Source organism: Marmota monax, unplaced genomic scaffold, assembly GCF_021218885.2.
Source record: "Marmota monax isolate L192 unplaced genomic scaffold, Marmota_monax_Labrador192_F-V1.1 WCK01_AAM20220418_F8-fsc00157, whole genome shotgun sequence".
Classification (NCBI taxonomy): Eukaryota; Metazoa; Chordata; class Mammalia; order Rodentia; family Sciuridae; genus Marmota; species Marmota monax.
The window spans coordinates 1440867-1462453 of NW_026694573.1; the positions used below are offsets into that span (position 1 = coordinate 1440867).

At 45.8% G+C, this 21587-nt stretch overlaps 1 protein-coding gene across 1 annotated transcript in view; it reads left to right on the forward strand.

Moving 5' to 3' along the window:
* Positions 1–19264: 19264 nt before the first annotated feature.
* Positions 19265–21587, forward strand: part of LOC124077052 (mediator of RNA polymerase II transcription subunit 15) — a 28160-nt gene continuing 25837 nt past the window's right edge. The window contains exon 1 of the transcript XR_009224622.1: positions 19265–19279. The gene's annotated coding sequence lies outside the window, so the exon portion shown is untranslated. The remainder of the gene's footprint in view (positions 19280–21587) is intronic.

Here is a 21587-nt window from a genome sequence, read left to right on the forward strand (position 1 = left end):
GTGACTCTCTTGATCTGGACGGACGAGGGGTTTTAAAGGAGTTCACTTGTTAATCTGGGAGATACTCTGTTCTTAGATCCCCAGCAGGCATTGCCCTCTGCAGTGGGTGTGCTCCAGGCAGCCAGCTAGGGGCTTCTCTCATCCTGCTTAACAAAGGGGGGTAAAGTTCATTATCACAGTTCTTTAAAACACAGTCCAAAGGGGTGTCAGGCTTACTTGCTTTATTACCCATTTTCACGTCCAATATCCTTAAGTTCTTACCACAGAAATCACACAACAAAAGGCACAAAAACAAACAAACAAAAAACATATAGAACACAGAACAAAACACAAGAAAACAAAAACCCGGGGCCGAAACAGAAAAACAGAGGAGCAATGCAACGTCTTGCTAAAGCTCCGGGGTAGGAGTGCGTGCATGCCCGTCGGCACCTCTCTACCCTTCCAGAGGAATTCCCTACAGAACAGAACAGAGGACAGAACTATTTCTCGTTACTGTCCAGACAGGAGTATATGTGAGCCTCACCAGGCCACCTCTCTGTCATCAGGAGAGATCTCCCTTAACTGGATACCAGATGTTATTAAGGTGCCACTTACCTATGGAGGCCTCCTCCACCAGGTGCTTGCTGATAGTTTTAGTGCAGCAGTTCACTGCAGTTCTCTGGGGACCAAAGGCTCACTCCAAGGCCTTGGAACCTCTCAAGGTGCACACCCCCTAGAGTGGCTCTCCAGCCCGGAGCCCTGAAGTGAAGGCCGGCTTTAGAATTTCCAGCAGTCTGGTCTTGTGATCTGGTCTGCCAGCGTCATCTCGCTGGGACCTCCAAACTGTTAGACCAGGACGCAAGAAAAGACCACTGACTCCAATTAAAATCAAATTAAAGCAAGCTTATTATTTCGACCGGCTGGGCTGCCTCTCCCTCCCAGAATGGCGGGAACAAGACAGCAACCCCAGCTTTCCTGCAGCCCAGCTTTATAGCCCAGAAAGTTACACAAAGGGGGGTTACAGATAATAGAACTCTGACAAGCTTCACACTAATGGTAGTTTACATTTTTTGCTGGCCCCAACATCAGAATTTATGAGGACCATTAGAGCCTCAGAGAGGGTCGTTGTCTGGCCAGGGAAGGCCAATATTTATGAGGTGTCACTAAAGTTTCAGAGAGGGCTGCTATCTGGTCAGAGAGCCAGGAATGGGTGAGTTCAAGGCATGGGCAGGCATTCCAAGCAGGTTCAGAATTTGCAGTAATTTATAGTAAAGCCGAAATTATCTTTTCATGGCTTTGTGCAAGATGGATCCCAATTTTAAGAAAAGATCAGATTGGGTCTATCAGAAGCAGTTGAGAGTAAATGGTCTCAAGCAAACTTTGCATGAAAGGTGAATTTGGGCGGCATTTTTTAACTCTTTAATAGTTTTAAAGGGTATTACTGCATGGACGTGAACCCGCTGATTTTGTTCGTTAATTTGCTCAAAAACTGGGAAGAGCTGGAATTCGCTGGTATCTTCCCCAGCTTCCTGCGCCTTCCTAATACTTCATTGGAATGGAGTATGAAAAGTCATTGCTAACTCAGAGTATGTTAAAGTTTGTCTTTTTAACAGACAATGGCCGGATTTGAATAGCCTGGACAGGTGCTGTTAAACACAGCCTGTTGAAATTTCCCAGTAAATCCTGGATTTCATTGTCTGATTCCTCTCCCTCAGATTGTGACTCCTCCGTGGATTCTCCACTGCCACCATGTTGAATTTGGGCTTGTGAGCCACGTGGGAGAGAAGGACTTTCTATCTCTCTAGGAATCTCTTCCAGAATTTCTTCTTGGGGAGAAGAAACTTCTATCCCTCCGGAGGCTTCCTCTCTCTGATTTTCTTCTCTATGATCTTTTTCCAGACTATTCTGGCTTGGCTCAAGCAAGGTTACATTTTTTACTTTTGGTTTCACTCTGAGGCTTTTTGTTTTTAACTAGCTTAAAGGAAAGGAGATTTCCTTAGCCTCAGGCAGTTTTTCATTTGAATAGACTTAATAGCTCTCTGAATACCTTTTAATAGACCTTGGTGGGGGCGGGACATGGACTATGGCCCATGTAATCAAAAAGACAAATCTCTAATGCAGTCCAAACCTTTTGTATATTCTCAAAATTTCCAGGTAATTCATTAGAAAGGCAGATTTTATGTAATTTCCTTCCTAATTTGTCCCAAGCATGTAAATTTGGTGAATCTTGGTCACAAAACCAAGGGCAACATTCACCTACAACCTTTAAGAATTGAAGCAACTAAGTCTTTTTAATTTGCTTTCCCTTCTGATTAATTATTGTCTCTAAAATAGTCAAATACATGTCCTTATCAGTAGAAGTTGAATTTCCCATTATTAATAGTTTAACATCTCTTTGCTTAAAAAACTGCCTGGTACTTCCGTGACCCCAAAGATGTCACCAATTCCTTATTTCTATAGCGCGCTCCCTAAGTTAACCTAGTCAATTTATTATGCCCCCTCTTGGGCTCCACTTCTGCCATGCGACCAGCGTGAGCTTCATAAAAGAAGGTTCAATTCTTAAGAAATTGCTAGTGAGTTTTAAATTAAAGAGACAGACCCTCATTACCTTTAACACAGCTCAGAGACAGCTTCTCCTAGCTCCTGCCTCCAGCCACCTAATGCGGTGGCAAGGTTTACAGAAGAGGCTAGCGAGAGAGTGAGAGCACACCAGGGAGTGAGCTTTTATTGGGGAACAAAAAATTCAAGGGAAAATCCCATCCAGTGAAGGTTAAAGGGAGCAGCATCTCAAGGTCAGGGCCAGCGATTGGGTCTTCAGGTCAGTGGCCAGCACGCCTCTGCATGGACAAGCCCTCGGACCTGGGAAAGGGTGTGGGATGGCTTTAACACCACTGTGTCTAAGCGCCTCTCACCCAGCCAGGGAGGTAATTCAAATCACATGTGAGGATGGCCTCCTACAGATGGCCTTGCAAGATCAGGTGTCTGGTGAACAGGCACACCCTGCCTGGTTACAATCAGTATTTCATCTCCTAGTGCACAAGGTCCCTTCCTCAGTTCCACCTTTGGTTGATTCTATAGGATACACAATCTTCCTGGATATTGTCTAGGTTTTACTGTTTCCTGTTGGGTTATTTTTTAAAAATGCACCTTTTGTCTCCATCTCTCTTTGTTCTTTTGTGGAGGGAAGATCTTCCTGGGGTGAGCACATTTTGCACATAGCAGGTCTTGCTTCTTCATTTAAGTTACTATTTCTTAATAGAAATATTTCTATCCACGTTGGTCAGACCAACTCCTTCCCCCTTCTTGTTTATCAAGGGGCTGTTCAGGTGCTTGAACTTTGAATCTTCCACATCTGCAGGCTATTGTGCTATTGTATTAGTAAAGGGCTGGTAACTTTCCACTCTGCTTTATTTTTCCCTCCAGCAGTTGGTCTTATATCCCCAGTAATTTTACACTTAAGGTTAAATATCATATTTTGAAAATGGACCACTGGACTTTCTATTTCTCACACCATGAGACATTAGTTAGTTCTCGGGATTAAACCCAGATTCTTTTGCATGCTAGGCAGAGTTCTACCACTGAGGAACATTCGCAATTATTTAGTTTGAGACAGGTTCTTGCTGTGTTGCCCAAGCTAGCCTTCTTCTGTACCATGGGTTTCTTTTATGTATCAGGAATCCTTTTCATTTGAATATAAACCTTGGTGCTTGAACACTGGTGGCTTATTTTATTTTAATTAATTTGCAGTACTGGGAATTGAACCCAGGGGTACTTTATCATCAAGGTGCATCCCAAGCCCTTGTTTGTTTTGGTACAAATCCTCACCAAATTACCCAGGCTGGCCTCAAACTTTGAATCCTCCTACCTTAGCCTCCCAAGTCACTGGGATTACAGACATGCACAACTTGCCTGGCTGGTGGCTTTTTTAAAAAATGGACATTTTTTTTCCATACTCTTATCCTTCTTCCCCTCCCTAACCAAAGGGAAAGCAAAATTAACATTCTTCCTGTCTTAAGCCAAGTTATCTGTCCTTCTGCTCACTGCACACAAGAAAAAAGAAATTACTTGGAAACTGAAATAACAGCTCTCGGGGATATAAATTGAATGTTAATTATATCTACTGATAAAGATTCTTGGAAAAGAGCTATTTTGTCCCCCTTTTTAAAAGCCACTGGCAGTGAGAATTATAGCCTCTGAGAAATGTGTCCTAGTGCAGTTTTCCCATTTGCTATCAAGTCAATAAAACTTCTTCATCCTTTTTCTCAAAACCTTATTATTATGGGATTGGCATTGGGGATAAGGACTGAGATTTTGGCATAACTGCCAAAGGCTCCCAAGTCACTGGGCTTGTAGGCATGCTCCACTGATTCATGGCCTCATGAGCAAGGTATGATGGGACAATCTGCAATGCTGGCAAAGGCCTTGTCAGTTTAGAATGTTCCATACCACTTATGGGTATGGAAAGTGCTACTTTCTTAGAAAAAAGGTTTAAAAATTGTTAAAATTATCTAATATTGTTTTAGTTAGTTTTTTTGCTGCTATGACCAAAAGAACTGACAAAGAATAATTTTAGAGGGGGAAAAGATTATTTGGTACTCATAGTTTCAGAGATTTCAGTCCATAGATGGCCAATTCCATAGCTCTGGGATGGAGGCAAGGCAGAACATCATGGCAAAGGAAAGCAGCTTAGGACATGGCAGTCAGGAATCAGAGAGAGGTCTGTTCACTAGGGACAAAATATAAACCCCAAAGGCATGCCCCCAGTGACCTGCCTCCTCCAGCCACATCCTACCTGCCTATAGTTACTACCCAGTTATTCCACATCAATGGTTTAGTGAACTGATTAGGTGAAAGCTCTAACAACCTAATCATTTTACCTCTAAACTTTTTTACTCATGAGCTTTTGGGGGAAAATTTTATGCTTCAAGGGAGGACTATGCAGTGGCTAATAGACACTGTTCTGTGTTATCAGATCTAGTCTTTCATTGTCCTTGATATAATTTACAATTCTGTACATTGTAGATAATTACAATTCTTGTCTATGCACATGCAAGTTCTAGCAGGGAGAATTTCAATTGTTTTCTTCCCTTACTGTGGAAAAGGCCAGTTTTGGTCTCCATTTGTACATTTCAATACTCCTGAATACCAAAAATATAGTTAATAGCATGATATTGCTATTAAAATCATCTTTTATTGGCTGGGGGTATTATAGCTCAGTAGTAAATCACTTGCTTAGCATGTGAGAAACCCTGAGTTCTACTCACAGTATCAAAAAAAATCATCTTTACATCCATTATATTGGGTTTTACATAGATTTTCCCATGATTTCTTTCTTTTTTTTTAAAGAGAGAGAGAGAGAGAGAGAGAGAGAGAGAGAGTTTTTAATATTTATTTTTTAGTTTTCAGTGGACACAACATCTTTTTTTGTATGTGGTGCTGAGGATCGAACCTGGGCCGCATGCGTGCCAGGCGAGCGCGCTACCACTTGAGCCACATCCCCAGCCCTACCATGATTTATTTCTATAATCAACATTGTAATGAAATTTTCAGTTAATTAAGAATTGCTAACACTTGGGACAAGGCTTATACTATAATGTCTGATTTACAACAGGATCCAAATATATGATGTTACATTTTTTTAAACTGAGAGAGGGGGCAAAGGAAATTTACCAAAACACATACTATTGCTTCTGAATCATGGGATTTATATCATTTGGTCCTGTCTTTATCCCTCTTTTTATTTTTGTATAGTACTTGTGACGGAATCTAGAGTCTCATACATGCTAGGCAAATGCTCTACTGCTGAACTACACCTCCAGCCCAAGTTTGGTCCTTTTTAAAGTTTCCCACCATGGCCAGGCATAGTGGTGCACACCTGTAATCTAGATATTTAGGAGGCTGACACAGTAGGATCACAAGTTTGAGGTCAGTACCAGCACTTAAGCAAGACTCTATTATAAGGTTAGGCAGTGGCAACCAAAAGGAGGCAGATTAAAAAGGTTGCTGAACAGGGGCTGGGGTTGTGGCTCAGTGGCAGAGTGGCTGCCTCGCACATGTGAGGCACTGGTTTTGGTCCTCAGCACCCATAAAAGTAAATAGAACAAAATAAAGATATTGCATTCATCTATAACTAAAAAATATTTTTATAAAAGCGTTGCTGAACAAGGCTTTATTGAGATTCCCCTCCTGGGTGAGACCCTCCAGACCAACAGGGCAGGTCTGGGGAGAAGCGAGCAGGGCACCATCGGACTGGAATTTTTATTGGGCTTAGGGCAAGAAGGGAGAGCTTGGGACAGTAAAAGGATTTTTTAGAGTCCCTTGTCCTACTGGGGTTGATTAGGGGAGCTTGCTAAGATCCAGGATTAGTCAGGAGACCCTGCTGATTGACAAGTAGTTCTGTGGGTGCCTGATTGGTGCTTCTTTCTCCTGCATGCGGGTTGCTTGGTGCTTTGTTTCTCAGCCAACCTGAAAACCGACCTAACACCTGTCTCAAAATAAAAAATATAAAGTGCTGGGAATGTAGTTCAGTAAACAAAAGTTTCTACCATCTTTTGCTGATAGAAGCTATAACCATTCCCACCTTCACCTGTATGAAATTGTAGGCTCAAGGTCAAATAAGGTATAAGGGTGTCTTAGTCTGTTTTGGGTTTCTATAATGGAAATTCTGAGGCTAGTTACTTTCTATAGAAATTAGGTTTATTTAACTTACAGTTTTGTGGTTGGAAATCTAAGACTGGGTACTGGGGTTGTGACTCAGTAGTGGAGTGCTTGCCTTGTATGTGTGAGGCCCTGGGTTCAATTCTCAGCACTGTAAATAAATAAATAAAATAAAGGTTCATTGACAACTAAAAAATATTTTAAAAAAGAAAGAAAATGTATGATTTCATCTCTTTGGATACTGGTGAAAGCCTTCTGGCTATATCATATATGGCAGATGCCTCATGAAGGGAGCCAATGTGAGAAGGACAGAGAGGTTATGTCCAAGACAGGAATCCAGCAAGTGAATCAAGAAAGTCAAATTAACTTTATAGCAATTGTCATGAGGGGGCAAAATTGTGATGTATGCAGTTGAGGGGGAGAAATAAAGAATGTCCACTCTCTTCTGCCCCTTTCATTGCTTTATTCACTTAAATTATGAAATACAATTTTACTCTATAGGTTTTTAATCAAGAAATCCTTAATGCTAGGTGCTGCAAGAGACATAATCAATTCACAGCAAACAATTCTAGATTAATTAGTTCACAGCAAACTATTCTAGATTAATTCTAAGCACTGCAAACACTTAATCATGACAGGCTAATGACAGACATTCCCTCTGCATGCTAAGTTCAAGTGTTCAAGTGTCACATCAAAAGTCTCAAGCCTTAGGTGTTAAGTCCAGCAGATGGACACTCACTCAGACCCTGATGATCAGGTCCAGAACCAAGGCAGGCTTCTCTTGGAATGGAGTGGATGACTGGTTGAGGAGAGGGTTGCAGGGAGAAGTTGCAGCTCTCACCAAGATCCAGAGGAGGCAGTAGAGTTTGAGAGCGGTGAGGATCACGCCAAGGATCAGGAAAACGATGACAAGTGATGGGATGTCAGTCCAGGTCTTCATCAGGCTCTCCAGCTTGAGTGCATCCTTGTTTCGGCTGGCTGAATCCCTGTTTATTAGCTCTATTATTTATACTAAATTCTGGGGCTTTTGACCCCCACCCCTTTCAATCCTTATCAGCTACCACCAGATTTCTCCATGATATCATTTACTCTGGGGTCAGAAACATCTGGTCTAGTGGTCTCCACCCTGATCTTCTTGCTTTTCCCTCTTAGCAGGTGAGGACAGCCTGCCAGAGGCTTCATTCTGTTTATCAGGGTTGGGGGAAGTAACTTGTCTGAGGCCATTCTGGAGGGCTCTGTTGGTGTGCTTAATGAGACTGGAGTTTTCAAAATGGAGTTGCTTAGGCTCAGGCCTAAGGCCATCCTTGTAAGACGCCGCACCACACTACGAATGGGAGACGCCACACAACACAAATCACCGGAAAGTTTCCACTTTATTACAAAAGGCTGTGTGTTTATATAGATCTAAGGAGAGGTAGCAGGGCTGAGGTAGAGGAGGGGAGGGGATGTCTCCGCGGAGGAAGAGGAGGGGAAGTGCGCAGGCAGGGCCGTGGGCAGTGGCTGCAGCAGGGAGAGGGAGGGGACGTGGACGTGGTACCGCTGGGAGGGAGAGCAGACATAAAGAGGGAAGGGAAGGGCCTAGAAGGAAGATCAGGAGCAGAGAGCAGAAGGCAGGACGGGAAGACCTGGGAACCTCTTTCTACCCTTTCAGGCGCTGGCAATAGTTAAAAGGTCCCGGAGGAAATTTGGATCTAACGAGCCTTCTGGAGGCCAATGACTGTCATTATCTAATGGATATGCGGGCCAATCTTGGGTACAGAATCTGATAAGAATTTTGGGCTTGAGGTCCGGGGAGAGAGAGAGTAGCCAAATTCTTAAGGAGACACTTGAGTGGTGAGGTTTCCGGTATAGATGAGGAGGCACCCATAGTTAGAGAGTGGAGGAAGGGACAGCAAAGGGAGAAAAAGAATTAAACCAGGCTCTAGGGGCTTCCTGGAAGTGTAGAGCAGATGGAGGATTACGTGGGTGTCCCCAAAGTGACCAGTCCACTGCGAGTAGGCACAGAGGGCACAGCTCGGTTGTCACCAACGAAGTGCAGTCTGTGTGACCCTGTAAGGTCGAGGCCGTGGGCAACCTGATGTCAGGAAAATTTTTCCACCAGAACGAGAGAGAGTCAAGGAAGGAAAGGACAGAACCCCAGCAGAGCACAGCTTCGGGCCGTAAGTTCAACTCTGGGCTGAAGACAGCTCCGGCGGGGCGCGGCTTCAGCGGGCGCAGCTCCAGCAGGACGCAGCTCCCGCAGGACGCAGCTCCCGCAGGATGCAGCTCCAGCAGGACGCAGCTCCTGCGGAGGAGGAAGAAAATAGGGAGCCTCTCTCGTGTAAACCCAGAAGCCTCACGCCCCAAAGGGAAGCGGGTCACCAGAGGGTCCACTGCGACCAGTGAAGGTCTTAGTGGGGTGCATTCCCTCCTCCCTACTGGGCATCAGGAGCGTGCTGGACAATCACGGTCGCATCCCCTGCTGGCAGCCCGAAGGGAGTTGGTGAGCCGGGGAGGGGGAACTTACCTAAACCCGATCAGTGGTGAGTGCAGGGAGCCAGCGCCCAAAAAGACAGACAAGGGTGAAATGTGTCGTTGGTGATGGCAGTGACAGAGACGGGGGCTCGGTTTGTCGAGCACACCGTCTCCCGGGTTTTCGGCACCACTGTAAGACACCGCACCGCACTACGAATGGGAGACACCACATGACACAGATCACCGGAGAGGTTCCAATTTATTACAAAAGGCTGTGTGTTTATATAAATCTAAGGAGAGGTAGCAGGGCTGAGGTAGATAACAGGTCGCCCGTTTATTGGCAAGCTCTTCCATATGTCAGTTCCGGAGCTCAAGAAGTTAATTCTTATTGGGGCTAAGGCTTCCCACCCGCAGGATTTGAACATTGGCGCCGGCGGGAACGTTTCGTGCCAGTGAAAGAAAAAAAAGAGGAGAAAGAGGGTCGTTAGGCGCCATGTTGGGGTTTTTCTCTGGGGTGTTGCTGCCGTTATATGTTTTCCCAACAATCCTCACAGCAATCTATTCTCATCAGAAGTAATTCAAGGACTGGGGCTGTAGCTCAGCAGCAGAGCACTTGCCTAGCATGCATTAGGCACTGGGTTCAATTCTCAGCACCACATAAAAATAAACAAATAAAATAAAGGCATTCTGTCCATCTATAACTACAAAAGTTTTTTTTAACTAATTCAAGGGCTGGGGTTGTGGCTCAGTGGAAAGTGCTTGCCTTGCCTAGGATGTGTGAGGCACTGGGTTCGATCCACAGCACCACATAATAAATAAAGGTCTACCAACAACTAATAAAATATTTTTTAAAAAAGAACTAATTAAATTCCATGAGACCAGAATCTCTTCCTTCAGAGAGGTCACTAATCCATTCTGAGAGTAATGCCCCATTCCCTAAACACTTTCCATTAGGCCCCACCTCTTTAAAGTTTCTACCATCCTTCAATTTCATCACACTGAGGACCAAGTATAGGAAACCTTGGGGGATAAAACATATTCAAACCTTAGCAAGGGGTCCTATCTGATTGGTGCTAGGATGGAAGAAAATACAGGTCAGCACCTTCCAGAGATTGAGCACCAAGGAAGGAAATTGAATAGGGCCCTAGGTGAAGCTCAGGGAGAGGGCCAGTGCTTGAATGATTCACGCGAGGCTCTCTAAGCAGAAGTGCTATGGTTTGCATTTTGTTATGATTTAGATTTGAGACAATGCAAGGAAATTTAGATTAGAAGAGTTTTAAATACTAGTAAGTGCTTTATTCCCTTGATAGGAATAACTGGATGGTAACTGTAGGCAGGTAGGGTGTGGCTAGAGGAGGTGGATTCCTGGGGGCATGCCTTTAGGGTATATAGTTTGTCCTTGTTAAGCAGAGGCCCTGCCCCCCATCTCTCTCACACCGCTTCCTGGTGCCATTTTCCTCCACCATAGTCTTCTGCCAAGATGTTCTGCCTCACTTGGGGCACCAAAGAATGGAGGCAGCTGTCCATGGGCTGAAACCTCCAAAACCATGAACCCCCAAATAAGCTTTTCCTCCTCTAATTCCTCCTCTTCTGTGTTTTGGTCACAGAAGCTAAAAATCTGACTAAAACAGATGTTGAATGTTCCCCCAAAATCTGTATATAAAGATTTAAGATGACAGCACTAGGAGGTGCCACTAAGACCTCCAAAAGTGGGGAGCCTACTCAGGGGTCCTTAAATCATTGATGATAGGCTTTGGGAGATTATGGGTTTCAGGTCTTTCTCTCCACCTTTGTTTGAAATGTGACTGATTGATTTAATATGTGCTCCCTCTATAACGTGTTACCATCTATTTCCCTTACCAGAGGCCAAGTGTTCCCAACCTCCAATGAATCTTGGACTTTGAACCTCTAAAACTATTGAAACCAGAGTTTCTCCATTTCTGCTGGTGGGTAGAGTTTGCCTAGGCTGCAGACCTCTGCAGCCGAGAAATGATGTTGTAGTTCTTAATGTGTTGCAGTAGACCCTAGCAGCTTACCACCAATATCTTCTTTTTGAATTCTTTTCGCATGGCATGGTGGACTTTAAACAACTGTAGCCATGTGGATGCACAGCATCCAGGACACCAGCAAAGGGCAGCAGCAGGCAGTCCATGGTGCAGCTGGACTACAGTGTGCTTTAGCCCACCCACATTGTCAATATGGCACTGCTTCTCCACTACACTGCTCTGCTACTGCTTCTTCACAGGGATGAGTGGGTTGGCTTTAAGGCTTGGCACCAGGAGTCATGTCAGTATGAGCTAAATAAACCTTTTCTCTTCATAAAGTTGCCTTGATTATTTTGTTGTAGGACCAAGGAGCTGACTTATATATGAAACTTTATCTGCCTGAGAAGCATCTAACTCCTTCCTCCAGCCAGGCCTCAGATGGTGTCTAGGAAATACATGGCCAGTAACAGAGACCAGCCATGGCAGAGTACCCCGAAAGAACCAACTGGCTGGAGACTTGACTATCTGAGAGGTCTACCCCAGGTAAAGATCCCCTGGACAAGATGTAGGATGCAGGTCTGGTCTCTGAACACCTTCAGCTTCATCCATCATCTCTTTCTCAGAATTTAAACCACTGGTTTCCATACTGGAGATTCTAGAATGTCCTGCAGATATCAAGGGAGTAAGGTTCACTTCAGGATTGAACTTCCTGTGGTCTCCCTCTCTCCCTGAGGCCAGGTTCTGTGGCTGTCTCTTCTTTCCCTTTCCTGGTCACCCACTGAGACTCTTCCTATGGACTATTACTCTGGATGCCACCAACCCAAATGGAAATAGCACTTTGCAGCAAATAGCAAGGAGAGAAAGGCTCTAGGGTTCTGTTTGTCTCTTTGTCTATCTGTGGATCTTGTGTCTTTTGCTCTATGCATCTTCTTAAATCAGAGGCAAGATGGGGAGGGTTATCCTAGGGACCCTATTAAAATGTCTCTTGAGTTAGACAAGATGTCCACCTTATTCTTTTGTATGTGTGTGTGTGTGTGTGTGTGTTATACTAGGAATTTAACTGAGGGGAGCTCTACCACTGAGCTACACCCTCAGCCCTTTTTATTTTGAGACAGGGTTTCTATTTGAGGCCAGTTGCTGATGCTACCCTTGAACTTGTAATGCTCCTGCCTCAATCTCTTAAGTAGCTGGGATTACAGTGCTGCCATTATCAATTGTTGTTGTTGTTATTATTTGGAGATAGAACCTTGCTGTGTTACTCAGGCTGGCTTCAAAATCCTGAACTCAAGTGACCTTCTGCCTCATCTCCACCACCTAGTAGTCTGGATTACAGGTACACATCACTGTGCCTGACTTAAAAGTTAATTTCTTCTTTTTATTTTTTGCATTTATGAGGATCAAACTCAGCATCTCATGCATGATAGTCAAGTGCTCTACACTGAGATATATTGCCAGCAATTCACAAAGTAATAATTTAGATGTCAACTTGAAAATGTACAATATAAACTGCCTGTGGTGGTGAATGTTGGGTGTGTCGGAGACTCCCCACTAAAGTTAAGTTTCTGTCTCATGAGAACATCACAGAATCCCTTACCCCTCCCCCTCCTCTCCAAAGGGCTGAAGAATGCCAAATTCAAAGGTTTTCTCAACCAATCCCCACAGGACACAATGTCCGCTTGCTGTTCCTGAGTCACCCTGCCAATCAGCACCTGCCACGTTACCTATGCAATCCTTCTTTAAAAATAAATTTTTTTTCAGTTGTTGATGGACCTTTATTTTATTCATTTATTTATAAATGAATATGTGGCACTGAGAATCGAACCCAGTGCCTCACACATGTGAGGCAAGAGCTCTGCCACTGAGCCACAACCCCAGCCCTATGCAACACTCCTTAAGCCAAAGCTTGCATGCTCTCTGCCTTCTTCCTCTCTGCCCTCTTCCTCTTCTTTCTCTCCTTTCTGCTCTCTTTCTCTCTTTTCTCCTCCTCTCCTCTCTCTGCTCTCTGCCTCTCCTTTTCTTCCCCTTTGGGCAGCCCCCCAATAAAATCTTTTGGTTGAATCTCCTTCTCAGGTGAGGGTGAATCACTTGCCTTTCATTGATGCTGTAACTCGGATGGGACTCCCTGCCAGAGATCACCACCTGAGAGGAAACCAACCTGCACCCATCTTCTTGATTGCCTCCTTTGCATCCACCATCGGCCCTCGAATTGGTGAGTCCCCCTCTACCGACTCCTAAACCCGCAGAGGCATGGTAACAGGGAACTGACCATTGATTGTCTGGCAGCCCCTGTGATGTCTCATGGGGAGGAATATACCCCATACAGACCTTCATGGTCACAGTGGTCCTCCTGGAGTCTTCCCCTTCCAACAGGCCTCCGCCAGCTTGAGAACTGACAAACCCCCTTCCCTCCTTGAGCTTGGGTCTCCTACTCCCCCTCTTAATCCAAAAGCCTGGCACCAGGTGACCCATAGCTCCCACGGCCCTCTGGGAGGGCCCCTCACTAGAGGATTTCGGTGAGGACCGTATCCTCTGTCTGAGGTCTGGTTCTGATATTTGGCTCCAGTGGGATGCCTCTTCAGTCAACATAACATACCCTTCCTTGTAGCACAAGGTGGGGCACCTCCTCCCTGCTGGCCTGCCCTCTCAAATGCCTCCTCGACAATTTGGACACCCTCAGCCTAACCCCGGAGATCAAACCCAAGAAATTGATAAAATTCTCTACTCAGGATTTGCCCAATTATCCCTTAGATAACTCTAACCATTGGCCCCCTTATGGGTCCTTAGACCCTGCTATTTTGCAGGATCTCTACAATTATTGTGTACAATCGAAAAAATGGGCAGAGATTTTATATATTCAGGCTTTCTTCCTCCTTTGCTCGAATCCATCTCTCTGTATGTACTGCAACCCAAAGCATGTCATCTTGGCTTATAAACCCTTCTCCCTTTCTGCTTCCTCATCCATGGATTTCGAATCCAGCCAACAAGCCACCACTGCCACCATATCATTGCTCAAACCCCTCCTCCCACTCTCCTCTTCCCTCCATTGCACCAGTGGCTGCCCCTCTGGCTCCTCCTTCTTAGGGCCCTGCCCCCACTTTCTCCTTCAGTCCTCCTGTCACCCATTCCCACGCACAGTCTGTACGGCTACACCCTACTCAAGTTATGGCTCCTTTGAGAGAGGTTGCTGGGGCAGAAGGGATTGTTAGGGTCCACATGCCCTTCTCCATAGAGACCTTTCACAGACTGAAAAATGCTTGGGTTCCTACACATCAACTCTGCCTCATACATAAAGGAGTTTCAATACTTACTCCAAGCCTATGGTCACACTTTTCATGACATTTACATGATCCTGGCCAATAACCTTCTCCCAGAGAATGCAGGTGGGGGTCTGGGAACAAGCCCATAATTTGCTGATGAGGTCCATCAAACCACCCAGCCCACCCGCTAGGTGCCTGGGCAGTTCCTATTCAGGACCCTAATTGGGACTACAATACTGCCTCAGGATTACCTGTGAGGGACCAATTTTCCACCTGCTTAGTTGCTGGACCCAGATGGAGGCTCAGAAGGTGGTAAACTTTAAAAAACTTTCTAAAACTCCAAGAACTTATTGAGGATAAAAATGAGAACCCTTCCACCTTTCTAGATAGACTGACTAAGGGCTCCAACAATATACAAATTTAGACCCTGAAACCCCCAATGGGAGATAGCTCCTAATGACCTAATTCTTCTCCCAGAGCTACCACAACATTTGGGCGAAATTTAAAAAAACTGGAATGGGGACCCTTGACCCCCTCAGACTAAATACATGGCTACAGCCTTTAAGGTGTATCATAACCGGGACAAGAAGGCCAGAAAGCAAGAAACCCTGATGCTGGCACAGGCTCTACAGGGATCTATCCCATGGACGCCTTCGAACTACAACTCCACTGGGTCAAATTTCTCCTAGTCACCCTGTTTCGCCTTTGGGCATTCCCCAAAAGGCCAACTCAAACATACTTTTTAAGGTGATGTATGGAAGCCCACCCCTACTATCTGTGATGACTCCTTCACCCTGCATTCTTCCAGAACATCTCAGTCACCTCCTTCTTAGTTTCATCCAAACACAGATTTGGAAACACCAGGAAACTCTATTACATGATCCTTCCATGTCACACATCTCTTTCCCCTTAACCCCAGGTGACTGGGTATATTTCTCTCCTCCTTCTGGTGACATGCCTACCCTGACACCTAAATGGAAGGGCCCCCTAAGGATTATCTTGTGCACTCCCACTGCTGCCCATCTACAGGAGTCCCAGGCAAACTGACTTCATGGATTCACATTTCCAGGCTGAAACTGGCCCCGCCTCTGACTGAGGGAGCCCAGACTGACCATCCACCATCCTCCTAACCACAAATATGTCTGCTCTACCACTCCTCAGAATCCTTTAAAGCTCCACATCTCACACCTGAGGGTTCCTTCCCCCCTTCCCAAGGAGGACCTTCCCCAACCCAAGAAACCCTCCCAACAACATGCCTCACTCTAGTTCTACCTGTGTCTTTTGCCACCCTCCTGGCATCTACCTCCCTCACACCTACCAAGTCGGCTTCCTCAGACATCCCAGATGGCCCCAATAATTGGGATTTTCTTGTTTTGTGATTTTCTACCATGAATCATAAAATTCCTGCAGGATCAAACAGACAAAATATCTAGTGAGACCTTTAAATAGATTCTCCTCAGGGATTTCTAGTTACTTGCTACACGGAGGAACCTATCCCTTACATGAAGGCCTCACCAATGGCCGATGGAACTTCACCGTCGTGGATATGGAGCTACAAAATGGAAACACGACTAGGGAACTTCACTTGGCTGTCACACAGAGTTTCTAGGCCCATTCGCTTTTGTGTGCCTCCTCCTGACCGCTGGTCTTTTCTCAGCCAGTCCCTCTCACTGGACTTCTGGCCAGAAGCCAAAGTGTTGTCTCCTCTTTCCTCCTCTTCTCCTTACCTTCAGATGTCTTTGGTGTTTTAGGGTTATCACATGGTGCACCTGCTTCGTGGAGTCCATGGAGGCCCTCCAACAGGACATCTGGCTGAATCCCCCCATTTGCAGGGACAAAGATTGGATCGAGACTACCCATGACCTATGACTTCGAGGAACTTTCATCGATTTCAGCCCCAAGGAAATTCCCATCTTCAGCGCCCTGGCCTTTACATCTATGCTTCTCTTGTCGACACACTCTGACCATCCCTCTCTTCCTTCATAATCATTGTCCCTCTCCAGCAGGAAGTAGCCAGACAATCTCATTGCCCTGCTCCCAACACAAAAACAAACAGGGAGGAATGTTGAGTATGTGGGAGACTCCCCGCCAAAGTTAAGTTTCCTCTCAGGAGAACATCACGGGATCACTTACCCCTACCCCTCCTCTCCAAAGGGCACCAAGCCAAAGAGCACCAAATTCAAAGGTTTTCTTGACCAATCCCCACAGGACACTGAGTCTGCTTGCTCCTGAGTCACCCTGACAATCAGCACCTGTCAAGTCACCTATATAATCCTTCCTAAGCCAAAGCTTGCAAGCCCTCTGCCTTCTTCCACTCTTCCCCCTTCCTTTTCTTTCTCTTCTCTCTGTTCTCTCCTCTCTTTCTCTCTGCTCTCCTCCTCTCCTCTCTCTGCTCTGTGTCTCTTCTTTTCTTCCCCTTTGGGCAACACCCCAATAAAATCTCTTGGTTAAATCACTGTCACAGTGAGTCACTCGCCTTTCAGTGTACACCTGTAATCCTAGCTACTAAAAAGATTGAGACAGGAGGATTGCAAGTTCAAGGCCAGCCTTAGCAACTCAAAATAAAAAAGGTTAGGTGTATAGCTCAGTGGCAAAGTGGCTCTGGATTCAATCCAGTATTGAAAAAACATGTACAAAAGATTGTAACAGTTACACTGCTTTATGAATATGTGAATAGACTAGAAAATGCTAAATTGGATACACAATCCCTCAAATATGGAACCAACCAAGGTGTCCTTTAAAAGATGAATGGATAAAGAAAATATGGTGTGACTGCCTTCCTGAGTCACAAAAAGGCAGGGAACAGAACCTTTCATACTGCTGGTGTTCAATGGACTATTACTAAGTCCATGGACTATTACTAAGCTTTAAGGAAGAATGGAATTATGGCATTTGCCAGTAAATGGATGAAGCTGGAGAATATCATGTTAAGTGAAATATGCCAATCCCCAAAAACCAAAGGCTGAATGATTTATCTAACATGTGGATGCAAATTCACAATAAGGCAGGAACACTAGAGAAGAATAGTGTTACATTAAATTAGGTAGAGGGAAGTGAAGGGAGGGAAGGGGAGGGTAAGTCGGGATAGGAAGGGAGGGGAAGGGAGGGAAAGGGAGGGCATGTACAATAAAACAGACATTATTACTTTATGTATATATGTGACTGTATGACCAATAAAATTGTACAACACATACACTCAGAAAAAATCAGAAATTATATCCCATCTATGAATGATACATCAAAATGCATATATGTATTCTAATATCATGTACAGTTAATTAAAACAAATAAAAAATTAAAATAAAAAAAAAGTGAATTAAAAAAAAACGGTGAACTGGCCACACACAGTGGTGCATACTAATAAACCTAGCCAGCGAGCTGAAAGTTTGAGTCAGGAAGATTGCAAGTTCAAGGCCAGTCTCAGCATCTCAGCAAGATGCTCAGCAACTCTGTGAGAACCTGTCACAAAATAAAAAGGACCAGAGATGTAGCTCAGTGGTAAAGTGCCCCTGAGTTCAATCCTCAATACGAAAAGAAAAAAAAAAAAAAAGGAGTACCTAAAATCAAGAACCACGCTATGGTATGTGAATTATATCACAACTAAAAAATGTACAAGTGGGGTGGTAGAGATAATGTGATCAATCATTCTGATTGGCCTGGAACTGAGGTGGTTACAGGAACTCAGCACTTTCAGAACTAAAACCTGCAAAATCCCACGCAAACGAGGACAAGTTGATCACACCTAGGTATAATTTTTTACAAATTATTTTGGGAGAATGATAGCAAAAAAGTTTGAAGATGTGAAAAGCTTTCACATCAATGCAAGATCTGAAACTCTGATGGCAAGAGGGGCTCCTTTGGGGAATTTGGTCACACCCCTCCCACCCCACCCTTTTCCTGCCTAAGGCTAAGAGACAAGGGGTCTACATAGTACAGATGGGGCCTAGAATTCAGTGTGCATCATTAAGTGCCAGTATACTTACTCTCTGAAGGTCAAATTTGTATTTACCTTGCTCTTGTGAAGTCACCTCACACCACCCCCAACCCCCCACCCATGAGCACAAGATAAGTCCATTGGTCCAATGTGGAGAAATTTTATCCTCATAAAATTATACTCAGAACCCCAGAATCCTCTCGTTTGGCCTCCCACTCCCTTGTCCTCCACTCACTTTGTTTTGATGTCAGTCCTCCAGGGACCAACTGGGCTGAATGTGTCCTCTATAACAGGGACAAGAAGAAAGCTCAATATGAAGACTGTTGGTAAAGATGGTGCCCGGAGTGCTTCTCTTCCGGGAGCTCAGGAAAGATGGCACCTGGAGCACTTCTCTTCCGGGAGCTCAGGTCCATGACGCACTGAATGGTGCGTGAACCGTCATTTCCAATCCCTGAGAATGGCGCGAACTTTGAATGGCGCACCTCCAATCCCGGAAGTGGCATGAAATCTCAGGCAATGAAGAAGTAACAGCCCACTCGCCTTGCTCCTCCTCATCCTGTTAAGCCCATAAATATCAATACCCTGTTCGGGTTCGTTCCCTTACTCTTACTCTCTCTTACTCTTACTCTCTCCCCCTTCTCCTCTCTCTCCCCCCTCTCCTCTCTCTCCCTGCCTTCTACTCTCTCTCCCCCTTCTCCTCTTGCTCCCCCCTCTCCTCTCTCTCCCCCCTCTCCTCTCTCTCTCCCCCTGTCCTCTCCTCTTCCCTCTCTCTCTCTCTCCCTCCTCCCTTCTCTTCTGCGACTGGCTACTACGGTCCTGCTAATAAAATCTCGGACAGATTTATAACAGTTGTTTTGGCTTGTTGAGTTTACGGAGCTTTTCCATCATCCTTTACATTGGTGCCGAAACCCGGGACGGGGTCCCTGTCGTTCCCAAACTCCGAGCCCAACCGTTCCTGCCGTAGTCCACTCCTCTGGTTGCCTGCCTGACATCCACCACCGGCCTTCAGATTGGTGAGTTCCCCCATCCGATGAGCGCCTGAACCCTAACTCACCAGAATGAGGGAATTGGCAGTTGAGTGTCCAGCAATCCCTCCGGGTGTTTTAGGGCAGGAATGCACCCCACCCAGACCCATCAGGGTCGCGGTGGACCCCGTGCTCTGCTAGGACACCTCTGGGAATCGACTGCCTGGGACTTAGGATTAATTCTCTCTTTCTAACTCCTCCATCTCTCTTCACTCTTATCTCCCGTGGATGGGTTAGCGTAATTGCTACAGCCCGTGTCACCAGAGTCCGGAACACCGTTCCTCCCAGAACTCTGTTTGTTCCTCCCGGAACTCCATTCCTGAGTCTCTCATTCCAGTCGAAAAACTTTCCTGACGTCAGGTTGCCCACGGCCCCAGCCCTATTTGGGTCTCACAGATCGCACTTCACTGGTGACGACCGGGTAGTGCCCTCTGTATTTCTTCGCAGTGGTCGATTATTTTGGGGACGCCCACTTGATCCTCCATTTGCCCCGAGCTCTAAAGAAGCTTTTTCCGGCCCGGGTTTTCTCTCTGTCCCTCTCTCTTACTCTTTCTCTGACTCCCATCTTGCCCTTCCAGCATGGGAACTTCCTTGATCCTCCTGGCCGATTCTCCCTTGCAGTGCCTCTTAGATAATTTGAAAACCCTGAGCCTGGCCCCTGATATTAAGCCAAAAAGGCTCATAAAATTCTGTACCCTGGACTGGCCTACATACCCCTTAGACAACCAAAATGTTTGGCCCACGTGTGGGTCTCTGGATCTCAATTTACTCCGGGATCTTTTAATTACTGTGAGTGATCAAAGAAGTGGAACAGGATTCCTTATGTGGAGGCTTTTTCCTTGCTTCCATCTCATCCAAATCTCTGCACCCGATGCAAGCCTCAACAGCTACTCCTTGCTCTCAAACCTCCTTCCTCCTCTTCTCCACTCTCTGCCTCCACACCTTCTCCTGTTTCCTCTTCTCTGCTCTCCACATCCACTTTTGACCCAGCTGATGAACTGCCTCCATACTGCTCTCCCCTGCCCTCAGTCCCGCTTTCCCCACTTTCACCTCCTCCCACTTCCCTGTCTTCTACATCTGTGGCTTCTTCTTCGGACACTTCTCCTCTTCCTCCCGATACTTCCACACAAGCTCCTCCCACTTCCATTCCTTCCATCCCAGTCCCTCCACCTCAGTTTATTCCACCCCACCTGTTCGCCACCCGTTCACGCACAAATACAGCACCTAACCCACAAGTCATCACATCTCATCACCTGACTCAAACTTCACATGTTGTGGCCCCCCTTCGGGAGGTTGCTGGGCTTGATAGGATTTTAAGGGTTTATGTTCCCTTTTCTATCCTTGACCTTTCTGAAGTAGAAAAAATTGGGATCTTACACTGCAAACTTTGTCTCTTATATAAAGAGTTTCAATACTTAACTCAAGCCTATAGCCTCACCTCTCATGATCTTTATGATTCTGTCCAATACTCTCCTCCCTGAGGAAAGGAGAAGGGTCTGGGACCAGGCTAGGGCCTATGCAGACTAGGTTCATCAGACTAATGCCCACCATCCCTCAGGGGCCCTGGCGGTTCCAGACTAAGACCCCCATTGGGATTATAATGACCCCCAAGACCTGGGATGTAAGAACCACCTTCTTACCTGTCTGATAGCTGGCCTAATGGCTTCAGCACAAAAGGCTATTAACGTTGATAAAGTTCAGAAAGTCATCTTAGAGAAAAATGAAAACCCCTCGGCCTTCCTAGACCAACTAACAAAGGCTCTTCTATAGTACACTAATTTGGACCCTGAATCCCCAGATGGGAGGAAACTTCTTAAGACCTATTTTTTCTCATAAAGCTACCCCGACATCCAGGCAAAGCTAAAAAAATTAGAGAGGGGACCCTTGACTCCTCAGACTGAGGTGATGGCCATGGCCTTCAAGGTCTACCACAACAGAGATGAAAGAGCAAAACGCCAAAAATGCCAGATGTTGGCCCAGTTGTTACAGGGCTCCTTCCAACCTATGGAAAGGGGGAGACAACAACCCCCACAACAAGGACCCTCTGGGCCCTGCTTCCAACCTATGGAAAGGGAGACAACAACCCCCCCCCAATGAGAACCCCCTGGGCCCTGCTTTAAGTGTGGTGATGAAGGACATTGGGCTAGAGCTTGCCCTAACCCCAGGGCACCACCCAGACTTTGCCCCAGATGCAGACGTCCTGGCCACTGGGGATCAAACTGCCCCAATTCCTGGAGGGGAGCTGAGGTCAGTCACCCTGCCAGTGACTTGCTGGGCCTAGCAGCCAAGGATTGAT